Genomic DNA, 15403 nt, shown 5'->3' on the forward strand with positions numbered 1-15403 from the left:
AGGCAGCTGGAACTTTCAAAGTGTAAACTATCAGAAATTTTGTAGTTCTTATCAGATCCCATAGCTCGATGCTGGGTTCAAAATGGTATTCCACAGGTGCTTCTTTATTATCTGGAAACACTCACCAACCTCACTTTTGGCTTCAAATGTCTCCAGCTGATTTGGTAAATGTAATTTCCTGTATTCACCCTAGATGTGAGATCTTTTACATGAACTTTGAATCTGGCTTTATAAATTAATTATTTGAGACTCCTCAAGGAGTTTCCATCATTATTCTGCCAATTAAAGTTGTTTTCCTTGTGGCACGTAAGTTTGTTCAAAAGATATCTGAAGTAGGACTTCTTTCCATTGGGGAAAGAGTATCGCATCTTACGTCAAGATAAATTAGTTCTGTGTAGAACTCCAGAGTTCATATCCAATCAAATTTATGTTTTTTTCACAAAACAGGGCAATGTTCTTTCCTCCTTTTCTCCAAACTCTGCTCATCTGAAAGAAAATCTTGGCATTCATTTGATATAAAGTGGGCTATCAGAATTTGTCTTCATGGAACCAAACCAACTACAAAAGTTTACTATAGCCTCATGGATCAAAGATCATATAGTACAAGCCTATAGGGGTAAAAAGAGTTCTTGTTCTGTTCAGTCAAATCAAAATCCTGGTTAGAAAAAGTAAGGACATCTACAGAGGAAATTATGTTAAGCAACCACTTGGAAGAACATATTCAAAACATCAGGTTGACAAACTAGCATCCTCAGATGTTCCTTTTCAGAAGAAAGCCTTACAAACTGGATGGTAAATACAATTTTTTCTTCGTGTATATACTGCAGCATTTTTATTTACTCTTGGATATATTTGTTGATAGGTCCTTATGCTTGAATTATTTTGTTTTTACCTTTTTGAGCTTTGTGCATTGCTCCTTACTTCCCAATTGTGTAGATTGTCAGCCAAGTAGTCATCAGACAGAGAAAAAATTTGTTCTCACCCGTTAATTTATTTTCTCAAATGATCTGAATGGCTAGCAGTCCATCCCTTCTCTCTTTTTGGAGAATGTTCTTCAAACTGAATTTCCTGGACCACTTTTGCCTCCCATCTCAGGCAATTGCATGAAGTCCCTTCAGTGAATCATAGATTTTTAGGGCCAGGATGGACTATTATGAGCATCTAGTCTGGCCAGTGAGGATTACTAGCCTTGCATATCATTACAGTAAAGAAATTAAGTGAAAAGAAAGGAACAATCTCTTTTCTCTCCTTTTGTAATACTTTATTAACACAGACATTTTAAAAGATTGCAGTTAATGTTAAAAACCACTTTAGACTGATAGGTCTCAATCTGATGTAACTTGTAAATTTTTTTTTTGAATCTGCAAAGTTCATTAATTGTAATGGTGTGTGTCTTTAATGTGCAGAACAAATGTCTCAGAGAGGCTCAGCATGATACAGCAGATAGAGCATAGGATTGGGAGATCTGGAACCTCATCTTGGTTTAACCAGAGACTTGGACCTCTGAGAAAATCAGTTAATGCTCAATTTCCCCATTTGTAAAAATAGTGAGAGTGGTACCTCTCCTCTTAATAAAGTGCTTTGAGATCTAAAGATGAACATCACTAGAAAGTGCTAAGTATTATTGATTATTTAGTAATGCCAGTGTCTACTATTCCTGAGCAATTTTACAAAACACCGCATTTTGCACAATGGAGAAAAATTGCTAGGGAAAAAGATTTTCCTTTTCCCTTCATCCATCAGAGTGCTGCTTTAAAATTATGGAAAAAATACCCTGGCAGTATCATTTGAATGACTTGCTTTCCTCACTTTACCAGTTTAAAATGGTATAGATGATCAGATTCTGTAAATATTTAGGTTTCAGAGTAACAGCCGTGTTAGTCTGTATTCGTAAAAAGAAAAGGAGTACTTGTGGCACCTTAGAGACTAACCAGTTTATTTGAGCATGAGCTTTCGTGAGTGCGCTAAGGTGCCACAAGTACTCCTTTTCTTTTTTGTAAATATTTACATATTCAAAGAGCTGGGGAAAAATTTATGTTGCAAAGCAGAATTTGGGTAGACTCATATATTGACATTTGTAATACATTTTTTAAGTGAAATGTTTCTTTAGGTAATCTTAGGTATTCATTCTATAATAAGAATATATAAAAGGTTCCAGGATGCCCCTGCTATCTTTCTGATCGCCGGAAAGAGGTTTTTTTGCCAGTCAAGGCAGATTTTCAAGAAACAACGGTTCAAAAAGACTACAAGCAGAGAAAACTCTTTAACAAAGAACAGGAAATTTCTCTTTGACCATAGACTATGGGCATCTAATTTTATTTTTGGAAATAAGGACTCTGGATTGTGGGTTCTGTCCTTTATCTGTGGTTGCAAAGGAGTCTCTTCAGCTTTTGAATAGAGAAACTTTGTGACTTGAAATATTCTGTGCAGCTGCAGGTCACATTTTAAATCACCTGAAAAGATTTTTTCCCCTAATTTATTTTCCTTGAAGATCCACAGCTAGGACCCTTATTTTTTTTAAAGGGGGGAGAGGAGAAGGTGTGGGAGAAAGAATGGCACATATGTGATGCTAGCCTTTCTGTTTACAGTCTTTATGAAACCTTTGATGCAAAGCGGTGAATTATTACAGAAAAGAATCCTTAATTATTAGTATCTAAATTAGTATTTTTCACTTTAAGCTGATACCATTAACAAAGTTGCTTCTTTATGTCATTCATGGAAGAACCTTTATCTATTAGTGTAATTTCCAAGAATAAGTAAACAAACAAAAAGCCCTTATATTTAGTGTGCGTGTGGGGAGCTAACATACTGCTTTTTCTAGCAGAATATCAGCTATTCTAGTTGTATGTCTAGGCTGATATATTGATAAGGGTGACATCTATGAATGAGTCATGTGGATGATGAAACTTTTCACATCATTTTATGTTTTGGAGTTTTTAATTATTCTGTTTTATAGCCACTGTATCATGCCTTGGGTAGGCTAGATCAGTATTTGCTCTACAGTTGCACTTTGTAGTTTATATTCTATTCACAAGCTGAGCCTACGAGGCTACACTTTGAACTAATCAGGGCCTTTTTCCCCCAATATGGAGAAGTTTATTTTTATTCATTTAAAGAATACTCCTTATAGTACAGCTGCTGCTTGTACAAATCCTCTTCCCTCATGTGATGGATGGGTTAAGTAATCTGGCAGCTTGTTTAGAGCTCTACAGAGTGTGAAGGAAGGGAACTTCTGCAGCCCTTTTCACCCAAGAATGGCTGACATGCTTTCTGTTTCTACCTATTCAAACCAGAAATTTTAATTTTTTAAAGAAATGGAGAGAAGAGAAGCACAATACAAAGATCACAGTTAGGAGGTGATGCAGAGAGGTGTCTCCAAGGGCCTGTGTACATGAGGAAATTGACTGGCATAACTGTTGTGATGATTTATTCAGCTGTAGCTATTTTGGTCAATTTCCCTGTGTAGACAAACCCCTGAAAGGACTGAGAGCAGCAAAGCAGCAGTCCGAATCCCAGGGAGCTTTTTTGCTGACCTCAATCGCAAAGGAATTGACCACTGAAGAACTAGTGGCAGCCTTAACATCTTAGCTTTCCATTCAGTTTTGAAACTTTGAGCTGTAGAAGTTTCTTGCCAAGCCCATTAACAGAGTCATGGACCCAAGAGTGGCAATTAAGATTGGACAGTGTACATCCAGAGAACAACAATTACAGGCAAATTATTATCTCTTCTGCTCTTGACGCCAACATTTAAAAATAAAATTAAATTAAAAAATCTGGAAGCAGGGATGAATACATTGTTTTATGATATGGTGATGTAGTGGACTATCAAACTAGACATTTGGTAGCACTTCAGCACGTTTAGGTAAGGGCACCAAATAGTAAGACCTCAACTATTTTTACCCTTGGTATCACTTCCTGATGTATTCTTTCTGTATGCCTCAGTGCCCTCACCCCATTTTTGTTTTTATCTTCTTTTTCTCTACATTTTCTCTCCTTTTTCCTTTTTGTCTCCACTCTTTTCTCCTATTTTTAAGGAATTTCAACGGAACACATCTGTTTACCTCATTTTTTTCAGATGACTGATGTGTGAGAGAGAGATGTATATTTATATATTATGTGATCATAAGCATTCATTATGTTACTATGGAAAATACTGTAGTTGACTCACAGGATTGTGAGGCTTAAAAAGACATTTTACCTAATTTAAAAAAAAATGATTTTTTTAAAATCTCAGTTTCTGATAGAGCACTCTTTCAGTAGCTTAATGATCGATTGATCTAGTGTCCCTGTGAAAAAATAAGGACTTCTTCCTCCCTTGTTGATGTTTCTAAGGGCCTGTTCAGGAAGGGAGAAACTGGATAATAGATTATGGGAGGGGGCGATTACTGAAATTGACTATGTACAAAGTGCTGTCAAATGTACAGTTTAAACAAATTGAAAATATATTTTTCTTCACTGATTTTCCAGTTATCAGAGGTGTTACTGTAACTACAGTAGGTGCATGGCACAATTTTCAGACAGCAATGGGGTTATCAAATTCACTGCATCTGTTACATTACTGTTTATGAAGCACTTTGAGATACCAAGATGAAACATGCTAGATCAGTGTGAAGTGTTAGAAAATCTCAGTGTTTTAAGGGACAGTATGTCCTTAGTGATGCAATTTAGGCGTTGTAAATTTGATTGTATATAAATCATGGTAAATAAAATATTCAATGAAAGGGAAAACACGAGTGCTAAATTCCTTAGATCTCTTTTATTGAGGAGGCCGGATAGATCAAGGCACAATATGTTTCAGGCTTCACTTCACAGTTCTGCCAACACAAATCCAATCTGAGCTATGGCACAGCTGCTATTTCTGCCAGTCCTCCTCTCTCTCCTGATGGAGGCTGATCATCTTTCTTTGTTTTTCTGCATCCTCTTAAACTGAGGGCTATTTAATGATTCACTTGCAGTTAATAAATTAGCAGTGTCCAGTTAAGGGTCATTCTTACAGTCCTCTACAATGGCAAAGAATTTTTCTTCGATAAAGTGTCAGAATCAATAAATGAGGAAAATAAATGGAAAACTGAAGGTGACTTGCGATGGATAGAAATGCATAGAGAAAACTGGATGTTCTTACAACAATTGTGCTATTCTTTTTATCTCTGTAACACAGTTACTCCTCCTCCGCCCCCCACACAACAGATTTGTAATGAAAGAATAGAATCTTGTGCAGGCTGCAACTCCCAGAAGTAAAACCCACAGTACTAGAGTTCCATCTGTGTAGCCTGTTTCCCTTCAGAGAGATTTCATTTAGTTTTTCCGTGGTTAAATTGGTCTAAAATACTACCCTTGAAAATTTGTTACAATTATTCTATGAAGGGGAGTTATTGTAATTTTGAGGTTTGTGTTTTATATTTTGGAGTAAATTACAATAAATACAATTTAATGTAATTGTTAATAATTACAATTTTATGTAAATATAACCCTCACCACCACCTCACACGCCCTTATGCTACATCCCACGGACTGCTTTGGACTTAACCTTTCTCTTTATAACCTTATCTCTTCTTAGTAGGTTCAGTAGTCCTGATCGAGGCTTCATAGGATCCCTTTTCTCTTTCTCGTCATTCTTTTCCTTTATTGGAATATCATTTGGTTGTTGATAGAATTAAAGTTGAGAGGTCATTTTCATTCTAATCACCTTTCAGTCCCTTATTACTTTCTGGAGAAAATACCTTTTGTATTGCGTAGTACATGCTCATTGTTTACAGAATTTTCAGACGTTTTTGTGGTTAGACATCTCAAAATGAACTGTTTGCCATGTACATAGTCCTTAGTAAGCACTACAGGCCTTTGTCTTGCTTGAGGAAATGGAGGTTCAAAATAAAGTTGGAAAGGTAAGAAAGTAGCACAACATGTTGGATTTTTTTTCTTCCAACCAGCGTACTAAGATGTGTTGTTTCAGTATTTTGACATTTAAATTTATTCGAATATATTCAAATATGTGCTTGGTGTTGCTGAACCCAAGACTTGACGAAAAGCCCAACCCTGCAAAGACTTATGCATGTGAGTGACTTTATTTCTTGTAGTATTCATACTAGAGTCAATGAAACTACAACAGTGAGTAAAATTATGTGTACATGTTTGCAGGATTGGCCCTCAGAATCTTATAAGAACTTAACGTACTCTCTACAGAATGAAGAAATTTTAATTGGTGTAGGCACTACATCGGGGTAATCAATTATTTTTTCTCAAGGTCCAAATTTCTTTGTCAAGGAATAGTCAAGGTCCAAACTCCAGAGAAAACAATAATGATAATAAGTAAATAAAAAATTTCATGGTCAATTCAAAAGTGTCTGTCTGGTGGTCTGGATTTGGTCCGCGGTCCGTCTATTGACTGACTACCCCATGTACTACATAATAACAACTCCCCTAAACTTCCATCTTTTTACCTCTGCAGTAGTTTATATAATTTTAAAGATACATCTCAAGAAGAGAGCTGATTTAGAATTATAACCTAGGGTGAATAAATTATGTGAAGCAATGGCTGGATGTTTGAAAAAGAATGACAATATATGTTATTAACTGAATAATCAGAGTTTATGTTGGCTTAATAGCTGCTAAATAGCTCCACTGCATTTTGAATTCAATGTTCCCTAGTTCAGTTTCTTACTGGAATGGATTCCTTTCAAAGAAGCATAATCCTGCATTTGATGTTTTTCTAACTTCATTGCTTTTCTGAATTTTGCACTGTCCATATCGAGCTTTGCAATTTCTGTATATTTTTGTCAGAGTGTACTTATGCACTAGTCTATCTTATTTTAAATGTAACATTTACACATTGATAAATTTAGAGTCGGTAGAAAACAGAATAGATACAGGTGCCATTGCTGTACAAAATGGTGAGAACTTGATGCCAACATGAGTTACAATATGAGCTGTAGATTATTTAGTTTCACTGTGAAGTGGTGCAGTATTAAATAATGAGATGCTTCTATATTCATGATTCCTTTTCTCTCTCTTTTTTTCATATTCTTTGGTATATTTTGTAAACATTTAAAATATTAATTTTTTTTCCCTTCAAAAAACATAAAGGTAAGTTTATATGAACGGAGTTCCCTGGATCATTCATGCTGATTTTCAATAAGTCTTTGAACACTGGGGAAGTTCCAAAAGATGGGAAAAAAGCTAAAGTGCCAATATTTAAAAAAGGTAAACAGGATGACCTGGCTGATTATAAGCCTGTCAGTGAGACATCGATCCCAAGTGAAAATAAAGTATGGAAATCAATGTTTTATGTGTACCAATATAGAGGCAATTGTGCAGATGTGCACCAGCAGCCGAAACAAAAAAGCTATATATATATATTTTTAAAAAGTTACCACAGGGATAATTACTCCAGCCAGGACAGGTTAGGCATTTTAGAACTCTCTACCCAAAGAATTAAATTTAAGTATAAGAGAGAAATAAAAATTATGAAATGCAAAGACCAGTAAAAAAAAAAATAAAATAGCATTTTGAAAGAATAAAATGACAGAGAATATATGTTCTTTACAGGAAGTATGAAGAAGTAACAACAACAACAATAATACAAGTATGTGTTGGGAGGTGCGTGTGAAAGACTGCGTGGGTATGTGTGAGACATAGACTCTGTGTGTGTGTGTGTGTGTGTGTGTGTGAGACACAGAGAGTGAGTGTGTGTGTGTGTGTGTGTGTGAGAGAGAGAGAGAGACAGAAACGGTATGTGACAGTGTATGTGACACACACACACACACACACACACACACAGAGGTTTGTCGCTTGCAGGCTGCCGGAGCTGAGGCTGGGGGAGAGAGACATCTCTCTGGTCCCTGCTGTAGCCCCGGCTGAAGGAGAAGGGCTTCTCTCCCGTCCCTGCCGCAGCCCCGGCTGGAGCTGGGGCCAGGGGAGAGAGGTGTGTCTCTCCCGTCTCCTAGCCCTGCATGCCCCAAATCCCTATCACCTCAACCCACTGCCCACATTCTCCACGCTTACTTGTGTGCGCACTTGCACAACTGGTGCGTGGCCCTCGATGGCCTTGTGTGTGGCCGCGCACCTTAGAGGAAACACAGATAGCAAGCAATCAATAAAGAATTAAGGCAAAGTAATCTAATGCCAGTCATCATGTGTTTATAGATCCTGTCAAACTAACTTGTTGTTTTTTTATGAGATTACAAGTTTGTTTGACAAAGTTATTAATGTAAAATACTTTAAGTTCTGTAAGGGATTTGACTTGGCATTACACAGCATTTTTATGAAGAAACTAGAATGATACGATTCAACATTGCAAACACTGAATGGCTAACTGACCAATCTCAAAATGTTACTGTAAACTGGATATCATCATGGGGTGAGTGTGTTTTCTAATGCAGTCCTACAAGGATTGATTCTTGCTTCTATTCTATTTGACATTTTTATTAATGACCTGGAAGAAAACATAAAGTCATTACTGATAAAGTTTGCAGAAGCCTCAAAAACTGGGGGTGTGGTAAATAAGGAAAAGGACAGGTTGGTGCTACAGAACAATCTGGATTGCATAAACTGGACAAAAGCAAACAGTATGTGATTGAATATGGTGAAATATAAAGTTGTATTATGAGGACCAAAGAATGTAGACCATACAGGATGGGACACTCTATCTTGGGAAGCAGTGACTCTGAAAAAGACTTGGGGGTCATGTGCATAATCAGCTGAACATGAGCTCTCAGTGAGACACTGTGGCCAAAAGAGCTAATGCAATCCTTGGATGTGTAAACAAGGAATCTTGGGTAGAACCAGGGAGGTTGTGTTACCCCTGCATTTGGCTCTGATGCAGCCACTACTGTATCCAGTTATGGTATTCCCAATTAACGAAGGATGTTGCTACATTGGGGAGGATTACAGTGAGACACTCCAGTAGCTCAATCTATTTAGCTTAATAAAGAGAGGGCTAAGGGCTTGATCAGTCTAAACATACCTACCAGGGGAATAGAAATTTTATAATAGTGGGCTCGTCACTTTAGCTGATAAGGTTCTAACAAGATCTAATGGCTGGAAGTTGAAACTAGACAAATTCGGACATGTAACAAGGTGCAAATTTTCAGTAGTTATGGTAATTAATAATTGGAAAAACTGACCAAACATGGTGATGGATTCTCTGTAACTGTAAATTGTTAAATCAAGATCGAACATTTTTTTTTACAAACAGGAATTAATTCATGGAAGTCTTATGGACTGTGCAATGCAGAAGGCAAATGGATCCATGAATAAAGCATTGTGAAAGGGAGTGGGCCAAACTGAAAATCACATTTCTGTTTGGAGCTGTCTGGAAAGGGAGAATCTAGGATGTTGGTTGAGCAGTCCTTAGGAAACGGTCAGGGAGATTAGCAAAGCTATAAAAATAAAAAACTCAAATAATGGGGATTTCAGCTGTCCCCATATTGACTGGGTACATGTCACCTCAGAACAGGATGCAGAGATAAAGTTTCTTAACACCTTAAATGACTGCTTTTTGGAGCAGCTAGTCCTGGAACCCATAAGGAGAGAGGCAATTCTTTATTTAGTCTTAAGTGGAGCACAAGATATGGTCCAAGAGGTGAATATAGCTGAACTGCTTCGTAATAGTGACCAGAACATCATTAGATTTAATATCCCTGTGGGGGGAAAAACAACACAGCAGCCCACCATGGTAGCATTTAATTTCAGAAAGGTGAACTACACAAAAATGAGAAAGTTTGTTAAACAGAAATTAAAAGATACAGCACCAAAAGTGAAATCCCTGCAAGCTGCATGGAAACTTTTTAAAGACACCATAATAGAGGCTCAATTTAAATGTATACCCCAAATTAAAAAACATAGTAAGGGGACCAAAAAAGTGGCACCGTGGCTAACCAACAAAGCAAAAGAAGCAATGAGAGGCAAAAAGGCATCCTTTAAAAAGAGGATGCTACATCCTATTCAACATATTCATAAATGATCTGGAAAAAGGGGTAAACAGTGAGGTGGCAAAATTTGCAGATGATACAAAACTACTCAAGATAGTTAAGTCCCAAGGAGACTGCGAAGAGTTACAAAGGGACCTCGCAATACTGGGTGACTGGGCAACAAAATGGCAGATGAAATTCAGTGTTGATAAATGTAATGCACGTTAGAAAACATAATCCCAACTATACATATAAAATGATGGGGTCTAACTTAGCTGTTACCACTCAGGAAAGAGATCTTGCAGTCATTGTGGATATTTCTCTGAAAACATCCACTCAGTGTGCAGCGGCAGTCAAAAAAGCTAACAAACGTTGAGACTCATTAGGAAAGGGATAGATATGTCATCTTGAATACTGCGTGCAGATGTGGTCGCCCCATCTCAAAAAGATATATTGGAAAAGGTACAGAACTGTGGTACTTTGCTGTGTTGTTTTTAATTACTTTGTTAATAAAGCTAAAGTCCAGGAAGGAAGTGATTTTTGTCTCTGCACAGTAAGTGGACTTTAAAATAGAGAAGGTTAGGAAAGAACCCTATAGTAATATATGCATCCTAAGTGGCAATTTTATTTTTTGCCATGAGAACCTTAACTTTTAGTTTCTTGACTGTTGATTAAAATGTGTTAACTCTTAAAATGTCTTTATCTTCTCATCCCTAACCATCTTACTGCTACCCAAATGAAATCTGTTATTTTTACATTCCTGCAGTACCAGTCCAACATTCTTCCACTATGGTTCCCTCCTTCCACCCCGACATATGTTTTGCTTAACTTGCTAGACTTTCAGACTTTGTTGATGCCCTCCCAAACTCATGGAATTCCTCTTGTTACCTTGCTGCTGCATCATGTGGAGACAAACTTTCCGAGGAGGGTTTCTGGCAGTAGGGAAGTTGGGGCTAGCTCCAGGCAAAAGTCTTGATTTACGCTCTCTTCCATCTACTGGTACCACTCCCCAGTATCTGAACAATCATCAGTTACTGACCCATCACCCCCACACTAAAAACAGCCAGTTCCTAGTTGTCATCTGCCTCTAAATTAGCCTGTTTGTTAAGGGCTAATGTATACGTTATGCATGTAATTCTTTTATATAGCCAATATATACATAGTATACTATAAAGTAATAGTTACATATGTTGTGGTTCTAATATTTAGCTGACTTCATAGCTGTGTGTTTGTGTAGAATCAATAATAATAAACCTAGAGAGACAAGGTGAGTGAGGTAATATCTTTTGGTTTACCTCTAGCTCTCACTAACTAGAAATTAGCTTAACAAAATAAGCTAGAGTGTTCTCTTTTCTTTTGATTTTGCTCTTTGATCAGTATCCATGTGCGCCTGGATGATATTGAACTTTTCTGTATTCTAAGATTTGGTTGGTCGACTAACAAGAATTTTTGCTGTAAACTGGGGACATATCAGTTGGAAGTGACAGAGGAGGAGAAAGACCTGGGCATACTGGTTGCTCACAGGATGACTATGACGATGTGATGCAGCTGTGAAAAAGGCTAATGCAGTTTTAGGCAGGGGATACAACAGATGAGAAATGAGGCGATGTATTTCCAGTAGAGACAGGGAAATGTTAATACCATTATACAAGGAACTGGTGAGACCTCATCTGGAGTACTTTGTGTTCTGGTCTGGTCTCCCGTGTTTAAGAAAATATGAATTCAAACCGGAACAGGTGCACAGAAGGGCTACTAGGATGATCCAAGGATTGGAAAACCTATTTTATGAGAGGAGACTCAAAGAGCTTGGCTTGTTTAGCTTAACCAAAAGAAGGCTGAGGGGAGATATGACTGCTCTTTATAAATATATCAGAGGGATAAATAACAGAGAGGGAGAGGAGTTATTTAAGTTAAGTGTCAATGTGGACACGAGAACAAATGGATATAAATTCAAGTTTAGGCTTGACAATAGATGAAAGTTTCTAACCATGAGAGAAGTAAAGTTCTGGAACAGCCTTCCAAGTGGAGTAGAGGGGGAAAAAAACCTAATTGGTTTCAAGACTGAGCATGATAAGTTTATGGAGGGGATGGTATCAAGGGCGGCAGGTTTGTAGAAATTTTGGTGGTGCTCAGAACACACAGAGCCCACCCCCCAAACTTTAACCCCCCCCCACCTGCCTAAGGCTCTGGGAGGGAGTTTGGGTGAGGGGAGGAGGTCTGGGGTGCAGGCCCTGGGATGAGGGAGGGTATTGGGGTTCAGGAGGGGTGCAAGGTGCAGGTTCTGGAAGGGAGTTTGGGTGCAGAAGGGGTGAGAGGTTGGGGTTTGGGTGGGGGAGGGGTCTGGGGTGCAGGCTCCGGCCTGGGGCAGGGGGTGGGGGTGCAGGAGGAGGGGTTGGGGGGTGTAGGCTCTGGGACAGTTTGGGTGCAGGCTCTGGGGTGTGGGTGGGGGTGCAGGCTCTGGGAAGGAGTTTGGGGACAGGAAAGAGTGCGGCGGGAGGGGTGCAGGCTCTGGGAGGGAGTTTGGGAGGGAGTGTGTGGGAAGGGGGAGGGGTGCAGGCCCTGGGAGGGGTGGGGGGTGCTGCATTTACGTGGGGCTCCTAGGCAGGGTGGGCTGGAGGACCTCCGCACGCTGCTACCCCCAGGCACAGCACCCGCAGCTTCCTATTGGCCGCAGGGGTGTATGGGGCGGGAACAGCACACGTAGACACAGACCCACCCCGCCCAGGGGCAACAGGGAGGGGCTGGCAGCCATAAAGCCGCTCAGCTCCACTGCGCTGTAGGTGGCGCTCCCGGGGCCGTTTTAAATTGTCCGCGGGTCACGTGAGGGAAAGAGCGCCTGGGAGCGGGGCTGAGGGAGAGACCCAACCTCAAACATTGCTGGAGCTGGGTCCTGGGCCAGGAATATTCCTGTTGCCCAGGCACCACGGGCCCACAGAACTTGCTGCCTATGGATGGTATGATGAGACAGGATACCTGCCATTGTAGGCAACCTGTGACTGCTAGCAGCAAATATCTCCAGGGCTGGTGCTGGGACAGTAGATGGGGAGGGCTCTGAGTTACTACAGAGAATTTTTTCCCCAGGTGTGTGGCTGCCCACATGCTCAGGGTCTAACTGATTGCCATATTTGGGGTTGGGAAGGAATTTTCCTCTGGGTCAGATTGGCAGATACCCTGTGGGTTTTTCACCTTCCTGTGCACCATGGGGCATGGGTCACTTGCAAGTTTTAAACTAGAGTAAATAGTGGATTCTCTGTAACATGAAGTCTTTAAATCATGATTTGAGGAATTCAGTAGCTCAACCAGAAATTTGGGGTCTATTACAAGAGTGGGTGGGTGAGGTTTTGTGGCCTGCAATGTGCAGCAAGTCAGAGTAGATGACGATGATGACCGTCCCTTCTGACGTTAAAGTCTGAGTCTACTAGGATAAGAGTAGCCCATCTTCAAAAATATGTTGCAGAACAGCATAGTACTTTATTCTTAAGCTTCTGTTTGCTTAGCAATGCATGGTCCAGGTGTTTGGTTGGAAGTTTAAATAAATAGACGTTTATCATGGAGCACTGTGATTGAATACTCTGCTTGATGTTATGCTCTTTCAACTCTGAGATGCATGAGTAAAGCTTTAGCTTAGGTCCAGTGTACACAAGAAAAGTTTTGCCGGTATAGCTGTGCTGGTAGACCCACTCTAGACACAATTTATGATGGTAAAAAATGTGCTTTTGCCAGTATAGCTTATACTGATTCCTTGAACAAAATAAAATGCACCAGCAAAAGCACTTTTTTTCTAATATAATTGTCTACACAAGGACTTTTGCTTGTATTAAAAATGTAAAACACAAACAGAAACAAAAAACAAAACAAAACAAAAAAAACCACACACATTTCTGAACATAAAATATTTTGGTTGCTTTTTATTAGACTAGTAAGCAAATGGGTTGTTAAAACTTATTAGGAATTTCTTACTGCTAATAAGATTTTCTAGCCATATCTAGCATGTTGATCCATACTGAAAATTAATGAGCGTTGCCTTCAAACTCATTATTTTATCCAAAATGGGTTCTCCCCTTGCCTAACTGTAAGTGCTCAAATACTATGGAGTAGAAGGCCATATAAATAACTAGACAGAACTATTCCTCCAGCAGGCAGTTACTGCCATACTGGAAATTTATTGGGAGTTTTGCTGCCCCATCGTCCTTGGTAATCTTTTTATTTTTCTAACCTCTTACCCTCTACAGTAATTGCAAATAAATTATGCTTTATCTGTAGCCAGTAGGAAGGTTAATGGTTCCTTCTTTGCTGCCTTCCTTGGCAATGGTATTAGGGAGTGATAATCTTTGCATTCTGCATGTGTTTGGAAAGACCCAGCCTCTTAGAATTTATGTAAGGTTAATGATCTGCATAATTTTACAGATCATGAGCAAGTACTCAGCAGAATATGCCAAAACCTTTGGCAGATTTTTGCTGTGTTCTGTAGTCATACCACCTGTTTTGAAGTAAAAATGACACTAGCTAGAGATAGTAGCAGGCTACTTAATCGTATAGAATGAGGCATCTCCACAGTGCTGTGAAAGAGAAGCTTAGTTGTCAACCTGTGGAAACATTTGCCAGTGAGAATTAGTGTAACAAACTGGGACCGGGGAGTACTAGGTCCCCAGTGTGTGGAAGCTCCTGTGCACGTACTTCTGAATTTTGGGATATTTTCTTCTTAAGAGGGTGCGAGGAAAAGAACAGGAAAATCCTATAATTTATGAGAATGCATCCCTCCCCTGGTCCTTAAGCCCTTGCTTTGTTTGAAAAGTGTTGTCCCTTATAAAAATATTGATCCATCTTTGTAGAATTCTTTCCTCCTCTCTTTGCCTGCATGATTGTGGGCTTCCCAGTCAGTCACAGCTGCTGACTTCCTCTAATCCTTATCAAGACCCGGCTTCACGGGGTGGAGCTATGACGTGACTGTTGAAGAGGAGGCAATCAGCAGGTGAGGTGCTGTTGTTCTCAGAGCTACCTACCTGCTGCCATAGTGTACCCCATCCCCAACTTGTACTCACAGGTACTACAGTCTCCATTTGCATTCTGGGGCACAGGTCCCTCACAATGTGTGCCCGTCCCCTCCTGTAAATCAGCTTGCTGCTCTGACCCAGCTGCGGAACTGGAAGCTGTTTTACTGGAAAAGAGGGAGGAGCAGTGCCCTAGCTGCACCATGGCTCAGTGTTTCCCAGCTCTCATGATTTTATGGGAAAACCTTGTGGTATTTGCAGTTTTTCTTAATGCCTCAGCTGCTGGAATCAAGAGGTTGCATTAGAATCTCAGCTTTCCTTAAAAAGAATATACATTTTACTTTACATGTACTTTGTTGCAGAGGAAAGTGTGAAAACATAAAGTGAGTGCACCTGAAAGGTTCAGAAACCAGAAGGCAAATAAAAAGAGTGCATCATTTATTATTTTTTAAAATCGCAAGATTTTTAAGCCAATGTCATGATTTTTGGAGGCTGACTCATGATTTT

General features: G+C 39.4%; 1 protein-coding gene across 2 annotated transcripts in view; it reads left to right on the forward strand.

Annotated features, from left to right (window-relative positions):
• Positions 1 to 15403, forward strand: part of COG5 (component of oligomeric golgi complex 5) — a 309622-nt gene that overhangs the window by 88113 nt on the left and 206106 nt on the right. The window lies entirely within an intron of this gene.

The sequence above is a fragment of the Chelonia mydas genome, chromosome 1 (assembly GCF_015237465.2).
Source record: "Chelonia mydas isolate rCheMyd1 chromosome 1, rCheMyd1.pri.v2, whole genome shotgun sequence".
NCBI classification, from domain to species: domain Eukaryota; kingdom Metazoa; phylum Chordata; order Testudines; family Cheloniidae; genus Chelonia; species Chelonia mydas.